The sequence below is a fragment of the Nicotiana tabacum genome, chromosome 8 (assembly GCF_000715075.1).
Source record: "Nicotiana tabacum cultivar K326 chromosome 8, ASM71507v2, whole genome shotgun sequence".
Lineage (NCBI taxonomy): Eukaryota > Viridiplantae > Streptophyta > Magnoliopsida > Solanales > Solanaceae > Nicotiana > Nicotiana tabacum.
In genome coordinates, this window is record NC_134087.1 from 116,782,967 (window position 1) to 116,804,842 (window position 21,876).

Here is a 21,876-nt window from a genome sequence, read left to right on the forward strand (position 1 = left end):
TTCAGGAGGGTCCTGAGAATTTCCACGATCAATTCTGCCTAGTACTTACTCTTCCTACGGATGATTTCCCGAAATAAATGCCATTTTTCCCCTATTTCAAATCAAAGAAAATTTCGTCATTTTAAAACGTGGTGGTTCATCGTGGCATTCCTGCTAGAGGTGGTTTTCTCTTTGCCATTCTTTGCTACGTCCAACTGTTTCGGACTGATCAAAAAGATCGTTTTGACCTCCTGACTGATCCTTAACTGCAAGATCCCCAACTGCTATTCTCCCCTCCTGACCTTTCTGCCTGAAACCGTACCTCTCCCGCGACATTACTGAACCATTCCACAGTTTTAGCTTTTGCTTACACCATAGGTCCCATTTTTCATCATATTATTTTTTTGCATGTTCCATCTGCATTTTGCTTTGTGCAATTCCGAAACTGGTAGTAAGCTTTGAAATTCCTTCTTACAAGGCTAAACTTGGTAGAGCTTTTAGAGAAGTAAAATTAACAGCAATGAAATGCAAGGATTTTAAGAATAAAGAAAAGAATTCAAATTTGGATGACTGTTGGAGATAGGAAAAGGGACTTATCTGAGCAGAATCACCGGCACCAATGATCATGGTATGCATTTGGATCAATCAGCCCATTCTATTTAACCAATCTCCTCTCCAATTGTTTTACTTTGTTCTCCAAGATTTCCACAACCCAATTCTACTTTCCGCCAACTTACGAACCTCGTTCGACTTGCCGTGCCCTGAAGGGTTTTCGCCGACAAACCTCTCTCAATTGTCGACTCCTCAATTACTTGTCACCTGATGGTGCCCGTGAAGGTTTTCACCAATAAGACTCTCTCATTTTTATTTTCTCTCAGCTTTCGTCGCCTAATGGTGCCCATGAGGGTTTTCACCAATAAGACTCTCATTTTTTGATTTTTCTTACTTAAACTGGAGTGTTGCCCCTGATACGAATTCTCTGTACATTGCTCGACTTGGCATCTCTCAAAGACTGATCGGAAGGTCTTTCTTTGGACCGTAATGTGGGCTTTTTGATGGGGTTAGAAAGAAAGTGTATCAAAGGCTCAAAGCAATTTTGACACGGGTTTTAAAATTACAACTCTTGGAATCACATTTCTTATTACAAGTACAACTTCTGCCCCAGTTTCTTGCTTGGGGATCTTTTGATATTTTATTTTACTATGACCGAGCCGGGAAGCTGCCTACGTATTCTTAACAGGAATCAGGTCAAACGTAGTTCACACATGAATTTCCTTGTTGTTATACTTTCTACTTCTTTTCTTTTCTCTTTTTCTTTTCTTTCTTTTCTCTCTTTCTCGTTATTGATTCCAAAAGAGGGGTATGAAATAAATAAATAAGTCTCAAAAGGGGGAACAAAGGGTGAAGTGTTTAGATAGCAGAACAAATTGCCTTCGTCATTCCAATCTTCGAAATAATGCCAAATACAAACAATCAACAGTTATAACAAAGAAATCATACATAATATCTTTTTACTGCATTAGAATTGATAGCCATGTCTATGCATTTTCCTTCGATATCCGTTAAACATAAAGCACCATCGGACAATACTCTGGTCACAACGAATGGCCCTTGCCAATTTGGGGCGAACTTGCCTTTCGCTTCAGCCTGGTGTGGAAGGATACATTTCAGCAACTGCTGGCCCACTTCAAACTTCCTGGGACGTACCTTCTTGTTGTATGGTCTTGCCATTCTCTTTTGATACAACTGGCCATGACACACTGCTGCTAATCTTTTTTCATCAATCAAATTCAACTGCTCCAAACGGGTCTTGACCCACTCATTATCATCGATTTCAGCCTCAGCGACAATCTGAAGGGACGGGATTTCAACTTCCGCAGGTATCACTGCTTCAGTTCCATATACCAACAAATAAGGAGTCCCACCTACTGAAGTACGGACAGTAGTGCGATAGCCCAGCAATGAAAACGGTAATTTTTCATGCCATTGCCTGGAACTTTCTACCATTTTCCGAAGTATCTTCTTTATGTTTTTGTTGGCGGCCTCAACTGCTCCATTCGCCTTGGGACGATATGGGGTAGAATTGCGATGTGTAATCTTAAACTGTTGGCATACCTCTTCCATCAATTTACTGTTAAGATTAGCACCATTATCCGTGATGATAACCTTTGGGATGCCGAATCGACAGATGATATTTGAGTGAACAAAATCGACCACTGCTTTCTTGGTCACCGATTTGAAAGTTTTGGTCTCAACTCACATGGTGAAATAATCAATGGCTACCAGAATGAATCTATGCCCGTTGGATGCTGCTGGTTCAATTGGTCCAATGATATCCATGCCCAAGCAACGAAGGGCCATGGTGCCGACATCATGTGCAATTCCGATGGTGGAGAATGAATCAAATCTCCGTGTATCTGGCATTGATGACATTTTTGCACAAAACTGATACAATCTCGCTCCATGGTGAGCCAATAATAACCTGCTCGGAGAATTTTCTTTGCCAGCACATACCCACTCATATGTGGTTTGCAAACTCCTAAATGTACTTCGGACATGATAGTCGTAGCTTGTCTAGCATCTATGCATCTTAACAATCCAAGGTCTGGTGTTATTTTATACAAAACTCCTCCACTTAAGAAGAATCCACTTGCCAACCGTCAAATTGTTCTCTTCTGATCCCCCGGGGCTTGCACTGGATATATCCCCATTTTGATGTACTCATGGATATCATGAAACCACGGTTCGCCATCAAGTTCTTCTTCAGTCATATTGCAGTAAGCATGCTAATCTCGTACTTGAATATGCAGAGGATCGACATAAGCTTTGTCCGGATAGTGCAACATTGATGCCAGGGTAGCCAAAGCATCGGCGACCTCATTATGGACCCTCGGAATATGCCTGAACTCCACTGATCGAAACCGTTGACAAAGATCATGTAAACATTGTCGGTACGGTATGAGCTTCAAATCTCGTGTTTCCCATTCTCCTTGAATTTGGTATACCAGAAGATCAGAGTCTCCCAAGACCAAGACTTCCTGGACATCCATGTCTGCAGCTAGCCTTAAACCCAAAATGCATGCTTCATACTCAGCCATATTGTTGGTGCAATGGAATCGAAGCCGAGCTGTAACGGGATAGTGATGCCCTGTTTCAGAAATAAGCACGGCTCCTATCCCCACTCCTTTCATGTTAGCAGCCCCATCAAAGAAAAGTTTCCAACCTGGTTTTTGGCTTGTTCTAGCTCGTCAATATGTATCACCTCTTTATCAGGAAAATAAGTCCTCAGTGGCACATACTCTTCATCGACCGGATTTTCGGCCAAATGATTGGCCAATGCTTGGGCTTTCATTGCAGTCCGAGTCACATAGATTATGTCAAACTCTGTGAGCAAAATCTGCCACTTCGCCAGTCTTCTTGTCGGCATAGGCTTTTAAATGATATACTTCAATGGATCCAAGCGTAAAATGAGGTAAGTAGTGTAGGATGACAAATAATGTTTCAATTTCTACGCCACCCAAGTTAGGGCACAACATGTCCTTTCCAGGTGAGTGTACTTAACCTCATAAGCTGTGAACTTCTTGCTAAGATAGTAGATGGCTTGTTCTTTCATGCCGATGACATCATGCTGCCCCAGCACACAACCAAATGAATTTTCCAGGACAGTTAAGTAAAGAATCAAAGGTCTCCCTGGTTCTGGTGGTACCAGCACAGGCGGGTTAGACAAGTATCCCTTTATCTCGTCGAATGGTTCTTGACACTCATCAGTCCACTTGATTGCAGCGTCCTTCTTCAGCAACTTGAAAATAGGCTCACAAGTTGTCGTGAGCTGAGCAATAAATCTGCTGATATAGTTCAACCTTCCTAACAGACTCATCACTTCAGTCTTGTTCCTCTGAGGGGGCAATTCTTGTATGGCTTTGATCTTCGATGGGTCCAACTATGAATCCCAACAGTTTTTCGAATGGAACACCAAATGCACACTTGGCGGGGTTAAGCTTGAGGTTGTACCTGCGAAGCCTCTGGAAGAATTTCCTCAAATCCTAGACGTGGTCGGCCTTATGGTTTGATTTTATGATCACATCATCTACATATACCTCAATCTTCTTGTGTATCATATCGTGAAACACAGTAGTCATTGCCCTCATATAAGTTTCTCCAGCATTCTTCAAACCAAATGGCATTACCCGGTAGCAATAAGTTTCCCAGGGTGTGATGAATGCCGTCTTTTCTGCATCTTCTTCATCCATTAGAATCTGATGATACCCGGCATAACAATCCACAAAAGATCCAATCTCACGCTTGACACAATTATCAATCAAAATGTGGATATTGGGTAGTGGAAAGTTATCCTTCGGACTTGCTTTGTTGAGATTTCGGTAATCGACGCATACTCTGATCTTGCCATCCTTCTTCGGTACAGGCACGACATTAGCCAACCAAACAGGATATCGAGTGACCCGAATAACCTTTGAATCCAACTGTTTGGTAACTTCTTCTTTAATCTTCACACTTATATCAGTTTTGAATTTCCTCAACTTTTGCTTGACGGGAGGGAATGCTGGATCAGTGGGTAATTTATGGACCACTAAATCAGTGCTTAAACCCGGCATGTCGTCATATGACCACGCAAAAATATCTTTGTACTCGATGAGTGTTTTGATTAACTCTTCCCGGATTTTCGGCTCGAGGTGGACACTTATTTTAGTTTCTCGGACATTGTCTGTGTCCCCTAAATTGACGGCTTCTGTGTCATTCAGGTTGGGTTTGGGTTTTTCTTCGAAGTGAATTAACTCCTTACTAATTTCTTCGAAGGCTTCATCCTCATCATCGTATCCTGATTCGTAATCACAATCTATTTCTTGAACCAACATTTCGGAATCAGATTGATTTTTAAGACTGGGCTGAGGATTCCTTATGCATACCACATCATTAGAACCAACGTAAAAAGAACTGTATAGAAAAGAAAGCAAAACAAAAAGGAAAACCATCAGGAATGATGAAGAAAGGGAAATTGTATTTTATTGAATGATAAAAGATAACAAGGTTTGCACACTCAAACAGACTAAAAAATGAAATCCGGATTACAACCCTGGAATAATCCGTACGAACTTAAAGGAAAATCAAAGCAAACTACCAAGACTCCTTCTGTGTAGGGAGAGGAGTAGCCTTCCAATTATTAAGCTTTGTTGTTGGCCCGACAAATTGCACTTCCGTGTTCCTAGAACCTTCTCCAATTTCCACCATGTTTACACTATCGAACAACTTCTCATATCTTTACATTAACTCCTTGTCTGGATCAATCACAGAATTAGGAATTGCTGTCACTGGGCGACTCCTCGTACCGGTCTTGACAAATGATCTGGAAAGACGTGGGACCGGCTTTGGAAGGACCCATGTCCTCTGTTTCAATTTCCTGGCTCTTTTTATGTCTGCGGCTGTGGGCTTGAATCCCAGACCAAATGTTCCCAAGTTTTCAGGAAGAGACCTGGGCTGTATGATGCCTTGCAGATCTGACCCCAAACCCTTTCCTGGTAAAAAACCATTCTTTAGCATTTCATACGCTACCATGACTGATGCGGCAGTTATCTTCGAATTTGGGATACACTTCCCCTTTGGAACTTTCTCGACTGACATTGTGTCAGAAACTTGGTAGACCCATGGTCCCTTGTCATCTTCCACCTCAATGAATGGCACAATGATGTTGCTGTGAGCGCACAAATTATCTTCGCCGTGCACAACTTTTCCTGTCTGTCCCATTCGAACTTGACCATTTGATGGAGTGTTGATGGTACTGCTTTAGCGGCATGGATCCATGGTCGTCCTAATAGCAAATTGTAGGAAACAGTTATATCCAGCACTTGGAATTCCATTGTGAATTCTACTGGACCTATAGTCAGCTCCAACATTATGTCCCCGACTGAGTCTTTGCCTCCGCCGTCAAATCCTCGCACACAGATACTGTTCTTATGGATCCTCTCATCTTCTACTTTCAGTTTGCTTAGACTGGAGAGGGGACAAATGTTCGCACTTGAACCATTGTCAACCAATACCCGGGTAACCATGGAATCCTCGCATTTTACTATCAGGTAAAGGGCTTTGTTGTGCTCAGTACCCTTTATGGGCAATTCATCATCGGAAAAATTGACTTTGTTTACTTCAAAAATCTTGCTAGCTATCTTTTCCAGATGGTTCACCGAGATCTTGTCGGGAACATGAGCCTCATTCAGGATTCTCATCAATGATCGGCGGTGCTCATCTGAATGGATTAGCAATGAGAGCAATGAGATCTGAGCGGGCGTTTTCCTCAACTGCTCTACAACAGAATAGTCATGCACTTTCATTTTCCTCAAAAATTACTCTGCCTCTTCTTTAGTTACAGCTTTCTTTACCGGCGTTGGATCATCTTTAGTTCTTCTTAACTCCTCGGGAGTAAAACACCTTCCTGAGCGAGTCAAACCTTGTGCTTCACAAACTTCTTCCTTGATTTCTTTCCCTTTGTAAATCACCGTCACCCGTTCATAATTCCAAGGAACAGCCTTGTTGTTGATCACTGGAAGCTGAGTTACTAGTTTTATAATAACAGGCTCTGTGCGAGCACCCTTCACGACCACAACAGTTTTACTTGCGAGCACCCTTCACGACCACAACAGTTTTACTTGCGACCCCCGGCACTACCACTTTAGCTTTCTCGGGTTTCACTGCAACAATGCTTGACGACCCTTTATCGGCTACCATAGCTGGCTTATTGTCCTGGACCATTGATTTCTCACTAGTTACCTTTTCCTTTGAGCTGGTTTCACTGGAACGGACCATCATTACCGTCTGCAAGGGCTTCTTGGGATCCCCCCCTTTGTGTATCAACTCAATCATATGGGTCTCATGGTGAGCTGGCTGTGGATTCTGATTGATATTTGGTGCTTCTGGGCCTGAACCTCGATCCTATGAGTATCAATAAGCTCCTGCACAACTATTTTCAATTTCCAACACTTCTCTGTATCATGCCCCGGGGCTCCTGAACAGTACTCACAACTCATCGAGTGGTCAAGATTTCTAGGAGGAGGATTTGGCATTTTAGGCTCAATTGGATTCAGCATGCCCAACTGCCTCAACCTGTGGAAAAGACTGGTATATGATTCCCCCAGTGGAGTGAAAGTCTTTTGCTTCTGTAACCACTCATTCTTGAAGGCTTGGTTTGGTCGGAAACCCATTCCGGGGGGGATTTCTGTAGGCTCTTGGGGGTGGATATGTGCATTGTGGAGCTGGGTATGGATTTTGTGGACCCGGCACACACCATTATGTGTGTGCCGGAGTTTGGGTATAGGTTTGTGCATGATGGACGGAAAAATGGGGATCTGGCGGTGGGTAGTAATGTTGTGGAGGGCTATATGGAGTGTGGGGGTAATTTTGGTGGTAGGGTCGTGGTTTGCTATAGTAGGGTGACGGGCCTCTAGATCTGAACCAGGCTCCGGACTCAACAGTCGTGACATCTTCTTTCTTCTTCTTCCCAAGTACACCCCCAGTGCCGCTTTGAATGGCCTGAGTGGTTGCCTTGATCGCTGAATAACTCATAATTTTGTTGGACTTAAGCCCCTCCTTGACCATGCCTCCCATTTTTACAACCTCATTAAAAGGCTTGCCAATTTCGGACACCAAATGACCAAAGTAAGTTGGCTCCAAAGCTTGCAAAAAGTAATCAACCATCTCGCTCTCTTTCATTGGGGGATCTACCCTTGCTGCTTGCTCCTTCCACCGGAAACCATATTCTCTAAAGCTTTCACTGTGCTTCTTCTCTAGTTTAGTCAAAGATAGTCGATCTAGAATGATCTCAAGATTATACTGAAAGTGACAAGCGAATGCTTGTGCCAGATCATCCCATGTGTACCATCTTCCGTGATCTTGGCGGGTGTACCACTCCAATGCTGCTCCGCTCAAACTCTGACTGAAGTAAGCCTTTAGCAATTCATCCTTTCCTCTGGCTCCCCTCATCTTACTGCAAAAACCTCTCAAATGAGCCACCGGATCACCGTGTCCGTTGTACAAGTCGAATTTGGGCATTTTGAACCCTGCCGGTAGTTGTACATTTGGGAATAAACACAGGTCTTTGTAAGCCACGCTTACCTGACCTCCTAGACCTCTCATATCCCTGAAGGATTGTTCTATGCTTTTCATTTTTCTGAATATCTCCTCATGTTCAGGATATTTGGCTGGTCTCTCAGCTTCTCTCGGGAGATCAGAACGTGGATCGTAGGGGTAGGTTTTGGGAGCTTTGAAGGTGGGTTCCGGGGGATAATACTGGTTGTCCTGAGCTTAGAACACGAGTTCACTTAGGGATCTATGGAGTGCAGCTGGTGGAGATGCCACAAAGACAGGGGTGACTGGCGGATGAAGGCATGGAATCGATTTTGGTGGTGGAGCTTGCGGCATATGAGAAGTAGTGCCATGGTATTGTTGATAAATGGGAAAACCTGGATTGGTGGCGGGATGATCCTGAGACTGAGCTAATGGCGGGGTAAAAATCGGGTTGGCTGGGTAAGACGGTGGTGATTGCCCTTGGGACCAGGCCTGGTACATTTCGGCCATCTGTTGCTTAAGCTTGAACATCTCCTCTTTTATTTTATTGACGTCCAACTCCTCTACCTCAACACTAGTGTCGACCTCCAGGATAGACATGATTTCTGGTATTGGTCCCTTTGATCTGGTTTGGTAATGATAATGTGCCAGTATCCTCTAAATAAACAAACTGCTTGAACTCTCTAAAAAACAACAAACTTGTTAGTTCTTAGAGTTTAACACATATGTAATTACATGTTGGGATGCAATGCACCTAGGCAATTAACCATTTTCTATCATGCATTTGCTTCGGTTGCGTGCGTCATCCCGGCCTCTCATAATTGTGCCCCTTCTTTTAAGCTTCTTTTATTCTATCCTTCTTTATTTCCCCTTTTTATTTTTAGTGGTGGTCGAATCATATAGAGATTTCCTACATATCATGTCCCCGCATGAATCAGACCGTGCGTAGTTCTATCAAATAAGTGTGAAAGTGAATAAAATATTTTTGGGATTTTCAGCTTTTATAAAAACAGATGCTTCGATCACAAAGACTCAATACTAATAAATTTCAAAAGACTAACAGACTCTGATGCAAAGACAAAATACAGACTCTGAAATTAAGCTATCATACTTTAAAGAAACACAGACTCAAACAGAGAGAAAATATAAACCCAACATGCCTTACAGGCTCTGACAGAAAAGGAAATACAGACTCAAACTGAAAATCATGAGTACATCAATGCTCCTGGTGTCCGTGGGACATCATTCGGTCTCGCCACGGGCCTATGTGCAAGATCCCTTTGAAGTCGGTCCAAGCTGTACCTTATTTGTTTAACAAAGGTCATCACTGCTGCAAAGAATGTAGTGCGAGTCATATCCTCACAAATGTGGCACTTCATAATGATGTGGTCAGTGATGTTTCTAATTCTCTCTCTTATGACACCCTTTTCTTGTAACAAACGCCCAATCTGCTGGGACCTGACCTCCAAAGTTTGCTTGGCTGCATAGTTTTGTTTCTGAAGTTGTTGCAAGTCTATTTCTAACTGTGCCAATGTCGTGTAACAGTGTTCCCTTTCAATCTTGAAGTCGTTTGCCTACTTGATCATTTTGTTTCCCGTGGCGATGACCCTTTTCTTCAACCCCGCGACCTCATCGTCGTACCTTTCTCTCAACTGCTTAACTAGGCATACCTGTTCATCTGCATTTTTAGCCAATTGTTTTTGAGCCCTGGCTAGTTCACTTTCTGTCTTGTTCAAATAGAAACTATAGTTACTCACTTTCTGCCTTAGGTTAGCTACGACCTTTTAATCTCTATTACTTCGGACAGGATTTTTTGCTGCTACTTTCAGTTTCTGAATTTGAGCTCGAAGGTCCTCATTTTCTTTGGATAGCCTTTACTTTTCACCCTCATCTGCCGCTGCTTGTAAGCTATTCTCGAATTGAAGGTCTTTGACTTGCTTCTCCAGCTTTCCTATCGTGGCCCTGTACTCGTTTTCTTTGGCCAACCAAGCCCATGGTTCTTATGATGTCTCGACGAATTCCTGAATGTGCGGTTTTTTGGCCGGTCTTTCTAATTCGGCCCTTGCAGTGTTCTTCTTTCTATACCAGGCAAGGTAGGCGGGTGAGACCTCTCCTTTAGATAGGTTCCGCACTTGGGTGCTTCCCGTCAAATATTGGCACTCATTCCAAATAGAACGAACCATTTCTTCGTGAAATTGGCCGTCGGAGCTAATCTCAACCGCGTGGATACTGAGATCTTCATCTGGATGCATCACCTGACACCTTCCTAATTGTATCATCACTCGGTAAGGAGTATAAGGCTGAATACCTCGAAGACCCATTAGGAGGAAGTAAGGACCCGTGGCGGGTATATACACAATTTCTTCAGCAGGAAGTCAACCTAGTGTCCATTCTATTTGTCCCGTAGTGATGGCGCGAAGGCGGGCTATCCATTTTCCAAACCCCTCCGGTAACTTGAACCCTGAAACCCTTATGTTGAATTCTTTAATGCAGCTTTTCTCTGCGGATCCATAACTCATATACTGAGGGTGGTGGCACAAGTTCTCGATCATCCACATTTGCAGTAGCAAATTGCACCCTCGAAGAAGTCTGCCCCAGCTTTACAAGTTGTGAGAGCTCGGTATATCTCAGACACTATCATAGGGTCGAGAGTGCTCTTGGCATTGGTAACCAGGACCTTGATGACTCCACCCACCCGCAAATCGATATTCCTGTCTTTTCGGGGAAACACCACAAGGCCTAAGAATGCTACCATGAAAGCGAAGCGCCCATGCTCGTCCCATTTTGTTCGGTTCCCTTTACTACAAACCCCACTTTCCGGATCATTGAACCCTCCTATATGCTCGTACTTCTGGTGTATGAATCGTAGAGTGGAAAAACCCCCTTCCAACTCGGAATATGGGATTCCCTTATTTATCTTTAGCAAATCCATGAATTTGTGAGAGTTAACGGCCCTTGGAGCGATCAGATACTTATGCCTCAAACCTGCAGTACTTTTCATATAACCTGCTATCTCTTCCAAGGTCGGGGTGAGTTCAAAATCCGAGAAGTGAAATACGTTATGGGCCGGGTCCCAGAACGTAACCAAAGCCTTTATGATGTCTCCTCTAGGTCTGATATTTAATAACCCGGTGAGACCCCCCAAATGTAGATTGACCTTATCTTGCTCTGACTTGCCCAGATCTTCCCACCACATATGCAACTCCAAAGGGATCTTGTTCATAACTGCTATCGGCAAACTTGGACTCGTGCTCATTCTGCACATTTATTAGGGTGATTAAGCAAAAATCAAGACTCATTTGACTCGAAGACAAAATTGACTCATTTTTTTTTCCAAAATAAAATCCGATTTTGCAAATACGGCCTTTCAGCACCTCGAAGACGAAGATTTTAAGGTTGTGTTGGCTAATCGGTGAAAACCTTGAAAAAATGACCATAGGCAGCTGTTTTTGCAAAAACAGCCTTCCGGTGCCCTTTTAGGGCCATTCAGCTATTTCTGACAAGAATGGAATCACCCTAACTATTTTCAAATAAACGGTAAAATTTTTGTTCTATTGGATTATTTTTGCAAAAAGGAAGTTGGACCCGATGGGGGTTGCCTATGTATCTCACACCCTGTGAGAATCAAACTGGCGTAGTTCGGGCAAATAAAACAAACTATTTTCGAAAACAAAACTCCTTTCTTATTTTTAATTCGTTTTCTCTTTTTTCCAAAAATTCGGCAGAGTTTCAGCGCTATTTGGACACTAGTTTTTCTTTAAACATGTGATTCACTCTCTTAACCCTCTACACTGCTATTTCTTTCCCAAATTCTCTCCTTTCATTCCAAAACCGGTCAACATGCAAATTCGAAGCAAATAAGTGCGCAAATAGCAAGTAAGATGTATCAGGATGGTCTTTTTATTTCGAGTTCACCTGTCCTAGACAGACTCAACCCTTTTGTTGAGTCTCCAAAGTCAAAATGTACATGATGCAAACAAACGTTCCTACTAGGGATCCGGCGTGAGGTACTGTTATACTAGGTTTAAAAACCTAGGTTTATTTGTTCTAGACCTGGCTTACCCGAGCGGACAACTCGAGCCGAGGGGGGGCTGCATACCGGTAACCAAAAGATCATCCGGCTTTGCAACTTGTCCGAACCTCGTTCTATTTGGGATTTGACACTAACAGAAAGAAGTCACGACCAGCGTGCACTCCTCAGGAGGGAAAAGAAAGGGTTTTCGTAGCAGTTTGTGTATACAGTTCAAATAATATCAAAGCGGTAAAAACACCATTTAACACATTAGGCCCAAACATGTAATAAAATCAGATAATAAACAAAGCTAGATATAACAATTATTATAAACTCGAATTCTTAACCCTGAACCAAAAGTTTTGGGTTCTTCGATCCCCAGCAAAGTCGCCAGAGCATTTTCCTACACCCCCGGAGGGGGTATATAAGGGAGTTTTTCCAATTAAAGGACAATCGAAACAGGATTCATTTATTTAGAAATTTAGAGTCGCCACTTGGGATAATTTATGGTATCCCAAGTCACCGGTTCAAATCCCGAATCGAGGAAAAGATTGACTCTGTTTTACAGTCTGCGAACACAGAAATCCGGGTAAGGAATTCCGTTAACCCGGGAGAATGTGTTAGGAATTCCCGAGTTCCGTGGTTCTAGCACGGTCGCTCAACTATTATAATTGGCATATTATCTGATTTTAGTACGTGTTTACACCTATGTGCAAATTTTAACTTAAACCACTTTTATTCATTTTCATTTTTAAAAAAAAAAAAAAGAAAGTTGCAACGTTATTAAAACAAGTCTTGAACCACGTCACATAAATGCACCCATGGTTTTTGGACATACTTTAACATCGTTGGGATTTGGATTTGGGTCACATAAATGCGCACCCGAGTTTAGGGAGGTAATGTTATTAAAATACGCGCCTAAAGAGACTAACGCGTTATGATTTTGGGGAAGGCCGCGAAATTCGCTAAACGGCTCGTCCCGAAATCTAAGTATTTTAATATATACAATTATCGAGGGCCCCGCAATTTACGTGTTTTATTTTGCGAGGCTCGTCTCATTTTATTTTAGAAGGCAAACCTAAAGTGACTATGGTTTTCTATCTTTGTTTGTCTCTAAAAATAAAACTAAAGGCCCTAGTTAGTTATCAATATTTTTATCTAAGAGAGGGGTGGCATTAATTGAATTCAGGCCGTTTGGACTTCAGTATAGGCCCACGGAATTTCAAACTGGCCAACCGTGATTCTTGGCCCCAGCTTGGCATGGATTGCATCACAACTGGGCCTTAGCAAGAGTTTCATTCACAAAAAATATAATTAAAAGAAGGAGGAAATCAATTCAGTTTAGCCATGTTAAAGCTTAGGAATGGATCTAAATGGCTCCATCAGCTGATTCAACGGATGATTTTGTTTTGTTTCTTTTATCAAGGAAAAAGAATGGACACAAGTGTTCTATGTGCGATTTTGTTTTAAACAACAAGTGTTCTCATTTATGCTGAGTTTCAACATGATTTGTTAATAGTACTAATACTACTTCAATTTCTCCCTAATTACCAACACGAACACATAAGTCCAAATGAGAATCCAGTAGTCCAAATTTACAGTCCAGAATTAGTCTAAGTTATACAATCCAATCTTCAGCTCAGTTATACAATGTAAAATCTAAAGTAAGTCTAAGCAAATACAAATCAACTATTATCTATTTTTAGCATAACAACTTGGACTCACACATGTTAAGAGGTGAATATGCAATCTTTTCATTTCAGCATTTTCGAACCAAAAGAGCTACATCAACTCAAACTGAGAATGTGTACCTGAAAGCAGAAAGGAATAGGAAGAAGGAGAGGTTAGCAACAGCAGCACACAGTGGATCACAGCAACCAAGTATTTGAGTTCAACAACACCAATCAACCCAGCACAGCAACAACACGCTCAAACTGATCCTAGAATGTCTCGACTGAAACCAAAAGTCTATTGGAAACCAAGTAGAAAACACTACTGACTCCAGTACCTAGCAATCTGAAAGCTCTCAAAAAAGGACTCTTAAAATTGATATCTCAAACTCTCTGTATGTTTCAAATTAGAACTGAATGCCCTCAAAGTTTTCAAAATGCTCCCTAAGAACTGAAATCCTAGAAAAGCTCTCCAAAACTTTCTCAAACTAATTCTCAGTCTTTAAACTCTCTCCAAAACTGAATGCCTTAAAAGCTCTATATCTCTCTAAAACTGATTCAAAAAGAAAGACTCTCTCAAAGACTGAAAAAAAGGACCCTTAACTCTGTCCAAAATCCCCCTCTTTATATGCAAACTACAACCCCTTTTACAACTCTTAGGAGCACTTAGACCCATTAATTAAGCATTTTTGCCCATGATATTCTCTAGAACCCCACCCCTATATGTTTTGCTCTATTTTTGATTCACTTGTTCCCCACTAACCCTTGTCTTTTCTTTATTTAATTTAATGGTTATGGGTAGTACATACTTTAATTACATTCCCATTAGGCCTCCCCATGCTATTATATTTTTTTTCCCACTACTACTAAACAAATGCATTAGTTTAATGTTACATTAGTACTTACTGGACAGAACACTTAAACTAACTATTTTTAAACTTTTAAGTCCCAAATTATTCCCTGAAACCCCTGTGATTACTACCCATTCATCTATAACCAATCCACCTAACAATTAACTAATTAACCACATGAAACTAACTCCTAATCAACACTATCACACCAAAACTGAATTTAAACCAATGATAGATTCATATCAGACCCTGAACATGACAACCTTAGGATTCAATTCATCAAACTCATACCACAGTTAGCATTAAAACAAAGATGTAGGAACATAAAGCATACTAACGATGAGCCCTGAAGCTGGGAATCTAAGGATCACAAAATGAGTCAATCGACATCAAATAACTTGACGAGGACTACTACACTACAAACATGAATGGACTAATCGACGAAACTATTTAATCGACTCAACAATTTATAGCATATGCTAATCAATAGAAGAAAACTGGACCAAGAAAAAAAAGGTCCGAAAGAGGAGGAAGAACTACTTGACAAAATGATGAATTACAACGAAACCTAATTAGGCAAACAATAAAAACAATAAAAAAAAAGAAAAGAGAAGAAATACCTCAGAATCTCAGACCAAACGAATTCGTCCTACTCGAAGCTTCAACTTGATTCTGAAGCCGAAATGGACCTTAATCGAGTGTTCTCGACTGAGAACACACGACTAAGGTCGATTAAGACCTCAGTTTTCTACTGTGTATCGATCCCCTAGCTTGGTTCTTTTAGGGTTCATCGAGTTGACTTCAAATTCGAAAGCATCCAGCTTGATTCGAATGATGGTGGTGCTAGATTAGGGACGAGGGGGGTCTAGTGGTCAAGGGGTGTGATTTTGGGGTCAAGTTGAGGCGGATGACGATGGTGGAGCCGATTGTTTGGGACGGGGCTCACTAAGGGGGTGATGGGGATTCGTTCCAAGGGTCATTTGGTGAGGGCGACGAGACTGGTCATTTGGTGTTGCTGGTGAGGGGAGGGTGGTGTGAGGAAGATGAGAAGGGGGGCGGGTGTTTGGGTCTCCTAGGGTTTGAGAGGGATTGAAAAAATGAGGACGAGATTGAAAGGAGGGGTCGTTTGGTATTGGGGCAGACCGGGTCGGGGTGGATTTTTTGGGCCGGTTTGGGGAGTGAATTTTGGGTAGAAGGTTATTTTGGTTTGGGCTTGTGGAAATTTGGCCTGGTCCAAATTTCTCTCCCTTTTTTCATTTTGTTTCTTTTTCTTCTTTTTCTTTTTATTTCCTAATTTTAAAACCAAAAATCCTAGATTAAATTATAAAACCAAAATTATCTTAAAGATACTAATTAATTCTTAATAATAATTATCACACATAATTAAATAAAATAAAAAAGAAAAATCACACAATTTGACATTAAACACTGAAATGCGAAGTACATTATTTTTGTGATTTTTTATTTTGTAAAACACCTAATTATTAATTAATTCCAAAAATATAAAAATCAAATCTTAAATGCAAATGCTATATTTTTATATTTTTAATGCATTAATAAAATTAAACATGCACACAAATATATGCAAACAATCAGGAAAATCACACAATAATTCCTGAAAAATAACACATAATTAAAGAAAAGACCTAATTTTGGGAATTCTTTTGGAGTAATTCATATGAGGCAAAAATCACGTGCTCACAATATATTTCTATCACTACTTAATCATGATTGTATTTTAGTTACAAAATTGATTCAACCCTTAAACTCAGATAGAGAGCTAATTCATGTTATCAATAACTAGTAACTATATCCAGTGAGTTCATAATAAATTTATCCGATATGGAGAAAGACCTAATGTGAACGTGTTAATTTATTATCTCACTATAAATAAAAATGAAGATCATAGGGGTTAATTCCTATCACCACTTTATCACAACCACGAACGTTTCTCTGAGAATTAAGTTTCATAATTAAAAAAACACTCAAAACCCCATTTAAGCAGTCTTAAACTGCTAAAATTAACGGTTTTCACTGCGTAACAGTGAGTATTGTTCATTGGGTTGTTTCTGGTAAGCCTACCAAATTTCATATCAATCAAAGATCGTGAAAATCACAATCTCCAAAAATTGCGACCAAATTTGAAAAATTACCATTTTAAGCATTTTTTAAGAATTTAAAATATGACCTACATTCTTATCATATATCAATTCATGTCAAATTAACATGTGTTATCATGTTCCATATTAGACATAAATAAAATGATAGAAAGAATGACTTTTCGTATGTAAATCACATTTTAATCCGCCAAATCTTCAAAAAACTCATCTAAACGATCCCAAATCGTCAAAATATGATGTGATTCATTGCATAGTAGTGAGTTCTTTGTATATGATCATTTCCGATGATCCGACCGAATTTCAGGTCATTCGGAGCTCGTGAAATTCACGATAGCCCAACTAGACCAAATTCGAATAAATTATTTTGGAAGTATTTAGGATTAAATCCATGTGATTTGCATTCTTGCTATATATCATATCAAGTTAAACCATCATGTTTCAGATTTAACACAAATATAGCCGATATATAAAAAATAATTTTTCATATTTATAACAAATTCAATTTAATAAACTGCTTGAAAACCCATCTAAACGACCTCAAAATGCCGAAAGACAGCATGATTCACTGCATAGCAGTGAGTTTTTCTCACTAGATCGTTTTCGATGAACCTACCAAGTTTCAGGTCAGTCGAAGTTCGTCAAATTCATGACCACCAACCTGTAACCAAATACGGAGAATAACTGTTTTAAGCAGTTTCATGAATTAAAATAAATATGATGTTGATTTACATTCTCCTTATAATTATACTATGAGCTCAGGGCATATATTATATTCTTCCTATTTCTAGGATACGCAATATCTTCTGTTGCAATAAATTATCCTTTTATTAAATACAAGAACCTAAGATATTATATTTTCTCCCGTTCGGCGAAAATCCCAATATCTCTTCTCATGGGTGGAGTTGGTCTCACTAGTACCCAAAGATTAAACTCTTTTCCTAGTTAGGAACCTCCACCACTAATGTAGATTTATCAAGGATAATTTTCACATGGTACATTAAGCAGATTTTCATGACTCAAATAAATAGACCATTTTGTGGATCCTACTTATTAATTATAATGGTCAATCCATGAATAGACACAATTTCACATGTACAAATTTATTAAGAATTTTTCATGAGTTCAAATAAACAAACCACTTTAGTGGTAACTATTTATTACTCACAAAATTCTCAATTTACAAGTGAAGATACATGTAGCTCATAAAATTATTTTATGGCAGATTATGGAACAAAGCTTAAAAATCATGCCAATAATATAAAACTCATACAAAATATCGTCATATTTCACTTAATTACAACCTCCAACCAGAGAACAAAATTTTTCATCGAAAATCCAAGACTAGTAATCACGTAGGGCATGAAAACATAAACTAAAATTTGAGAAAATTCTTATGCACAAATATGCCAAACGCTCCAATCATTAGTCATCCAAGATATCAAACAGAGGATTTCACTTTCTTACAAAATAATTATATCATGACACAATATCAATTATATCTTGTAAGACCTAGTCAATAAAATCTTACACCTCTATTATTGAATTTAATACAACAACACGTCTATATACTAATAGCCAATGTATAAACCTATTGTATCACCAGTATTTAATCATGGAGATCATGGGAAGTCACCCCCACCATCATTGAATTAAAAACGAATCAAAATTATTAAATGATAATTTCCAAAAAATACAAAAAGGTCCAAAACACAGTCCAAACGGCCTCAAAACGCCGAAAAATACCATGATTCACGACTAAAGAGGTGAGTTTTTCTCACCACGTCGTTTCCGATGGACCCACCAAATTTTAGCTAAATCGGAGTCCGTCAAGTTCGCTGACCTCTGAAAATACCGGCAATTCGGTCAAAATCAAGTTTTGCATTTTCCTAGGGTTTAGCAAAAAAATATCCAGATCATCCCAATCAAATATCCATAAAAAATAAATATCTCATGATTACAAGAATAATTCAAATTTTTTGCACAATTAATTCACAAAACAGCAGGGCAGATTTTTAGAAAACCACATAGACATGTAATTCAAAAACGCACATAAACACGATATTCTTGTTTTATGAAAAACTTAGTTAACTAATTAGATGTGAGTTAGCTCTAATACCAATTGATGGATTATTATATGGAGCGGAAGCAATCCCAATATCAAAATTACATGTAATCTAGACAACTAGCATAAACGGGATATCACGGGTTACCTCTTGAAGCATGAACAAAGCTCCTCTATCTCGTGAGCCTCCAAATCCACAGCAACTCAATGAAATCACCATCATCAGCATGATCATAATTCCCGAACGCTCCACGGTCTTCTACTGTGTTACCCAAATAATATCCGAAAATTGTAATTTCGTGTGGGCGAAATTTCTAGGAAAATTAGGCTGAAATTTTCGGCCACCTTATTGCACTCTCTCTAGGTGGAAAACCTTATGTATTTATATCACAAGTTTTAAGAGTTAAAACCATTTTTCCAAAACCTGTTGGGTTTTTTTTTCCACCAGAAAAAAGGATCCTTTATTTCCTATTATTTAGGCACAATAGGGACCACAGAATTTAATTAACAAAGCTCCAATTATGGAACGAATTTCTAATTTCCGAAATTAATGTCTGCCATAATTAATTACGAATTATTCCACGAAAAATTCGTAATTGCACTTCTTATTCAATTTTGAAATTCATCCATTAAATCTTATTTAACTCCTCATGTTAAGATTCAGATACTAATCAATTAAATTAAATTACTGACGATTTAATTTATTGATTATTTCCGTTAGACTTTCGCTTAACTTATTTCATGTGTCGGATACAAAATTCACCGACCGGGTTTACACATGAAAACTTATAAGCTTTCATAAAGGTGTATCATCAATCTCTAAACCGAGACATGGATTCCATCAACTAACTATTACTTCGCCAATGTACATTATTATTATCCAATTTACCAGGTATATTGACCCACGAAAGAATCTCGCCTTTTAATAAATCAAAATAATAATAATGTACACAGCTAATAATAATTATATCAAGATTAAGCGTATAAGTACATTTAACGGCTAGAGAGTTTATTTTATTAAGTCAGTATAAAATACTTATCTCTACTTGGTCCGTTCAATACATACAAAATATAGTAGCACAAGAAGTTGGAATTAAAGCATTCTCATAATCAAGATAAATTATATTTAATCTTGTGCTACAATCATTCCTGATGGTTTGTCAATTCCATCATTAGATTAGATTGTGAACTCAAACTTTATACTTATAAGAACCGATGATTTAATCTTTTGTGTATAAGCTAAACTCTATACACTAAATCATCTACTATATAAGCAAAGGATACAGACTAATATATGATCTATTTAAAACTTTATTAAAACTGAATAAACAATTGTTTCATAATAAATACTATATCTAAACCAAACCCATAGCTAATAATATATATCCCTACAATCTTCCACTTAAACGTTTAACCATAATAATTATTAGAATATACTATATTCAAATGTATGGTTAACACTATATGCCCCAATAGTACCCAGCTTCTTCTTTCCTTCATTTTCTTCATTGCCATCTTTCTCCTACTTGCTTTCATTTACTTTCATTTTGTCGTTAGAAGAAATGGCCAACGTTTGGTACAAGGCCAAATTAGACAAGTTGCGGAATTGTTAATTAGACCACAAGAACATGTTGGTCTTGATGCCAAGATAATCAGTGCTTTGCCTATTTTCATGTTCAATCTGTCATCGCCCGAAAACAATATGAAGAAGTTGAATTACATGGAAAGTGAATGCTCAATATATTTGGGATCCTATAAAGATAGAGAGATTGTTAAGGTTATGCCTAAATATTGCCACACCCCTTTTTTTACTCCTCCAAAAGAGATAGATATGTTATGAATTATGAGTTAAAGAGTTTTTCCAATTAAAGTGACAAATTTAAAATAGGGATTATTTTATTTACAGAGTCTCCATTTGGAATTGTTTTTTGCCGGTGTTCCAAGTCACCTTTTATTTGAATCCTTATTCAAAGGAAGGTTTGACTCTATTATTATTGGTCTACGAAAACAAAGTCCGGGTAAGGAATTCTGTTGACCGGGGAGAAGGTGTAAGGCATTCCCCGAGTCCCGTGGTTCTGGCACGGTCACTTTATTGACTACATTTGGCTTGAATTAATTCATTAATTGCTCATCTTAGAACCTATGTACATTTTTACCTTTTACCGCTTTTTACTTGCTTGATTATTCGTGATTATGGAATTGTTTTGAAACGAGTCACGCGTACGTGTACTCGTTTTATTTGGTATGTCAAAGTCATGTCATGCGTACGTGTACATAACTAATAACACTTAATTATTTAAGATTACTTGGCCAAAGTTGCGAGAACGCATACCTTGATTTTAATTTTTGGGAATCGTAATTATGTTACGCGAACGTGTACACAATCACGATAATTGATTAAAGGTGTGCCTAAAGCATGCTATGATATTCAAAAGTTACTTATTCTTTAAACTAGTTTGAGATTCATTGTGTGGTTATTGATTATAAATATAGAATTATTGCGAAGATGTATGACTTCAGCTACCATGAAATTATTTATAAAAAATAATACTTGCAGACAAAGCTAATGTTACAATCCGACCTTCAAGAATTTGATAAACAATCTATAAATTAAATAAAATAAAACAATTCCCTACATTAAACTTATCGACTATTCCTACCAACTTAAGATATCAAACCAACGAAAAAGGCAAGGAAAGACAAATATAATTACTACATTACAAGGACATGCTTACCGTAATTGATAAAGAAACAAAAGATGAGGCATTGAACTTATAGAAATAGGCAGAGGTAGGCAGCAAATAAATTAGAATTAACTGGGCTTTGCAATACTAGCTCAATCGTATGGGGTAAAGGTTCATTTTCCTCACATTCGCATACAGGCTTTCCCCAAATGAGAGAGTAATCTGCCACCATATATCATGCCTCAAGCACAGGCGTCCAAACTCAACATAACTGAGTAAGAGATTACAACAATTTACTACTCATTAAGTTTGCATAAATGATCAAAGTGAACAATTAAGCACATAAATGAGTTCATTTACATATAATATTATTGTTAAGTTGTTGCACACTAATTACCAACAGATTAAAATGAACCAAATAGCAC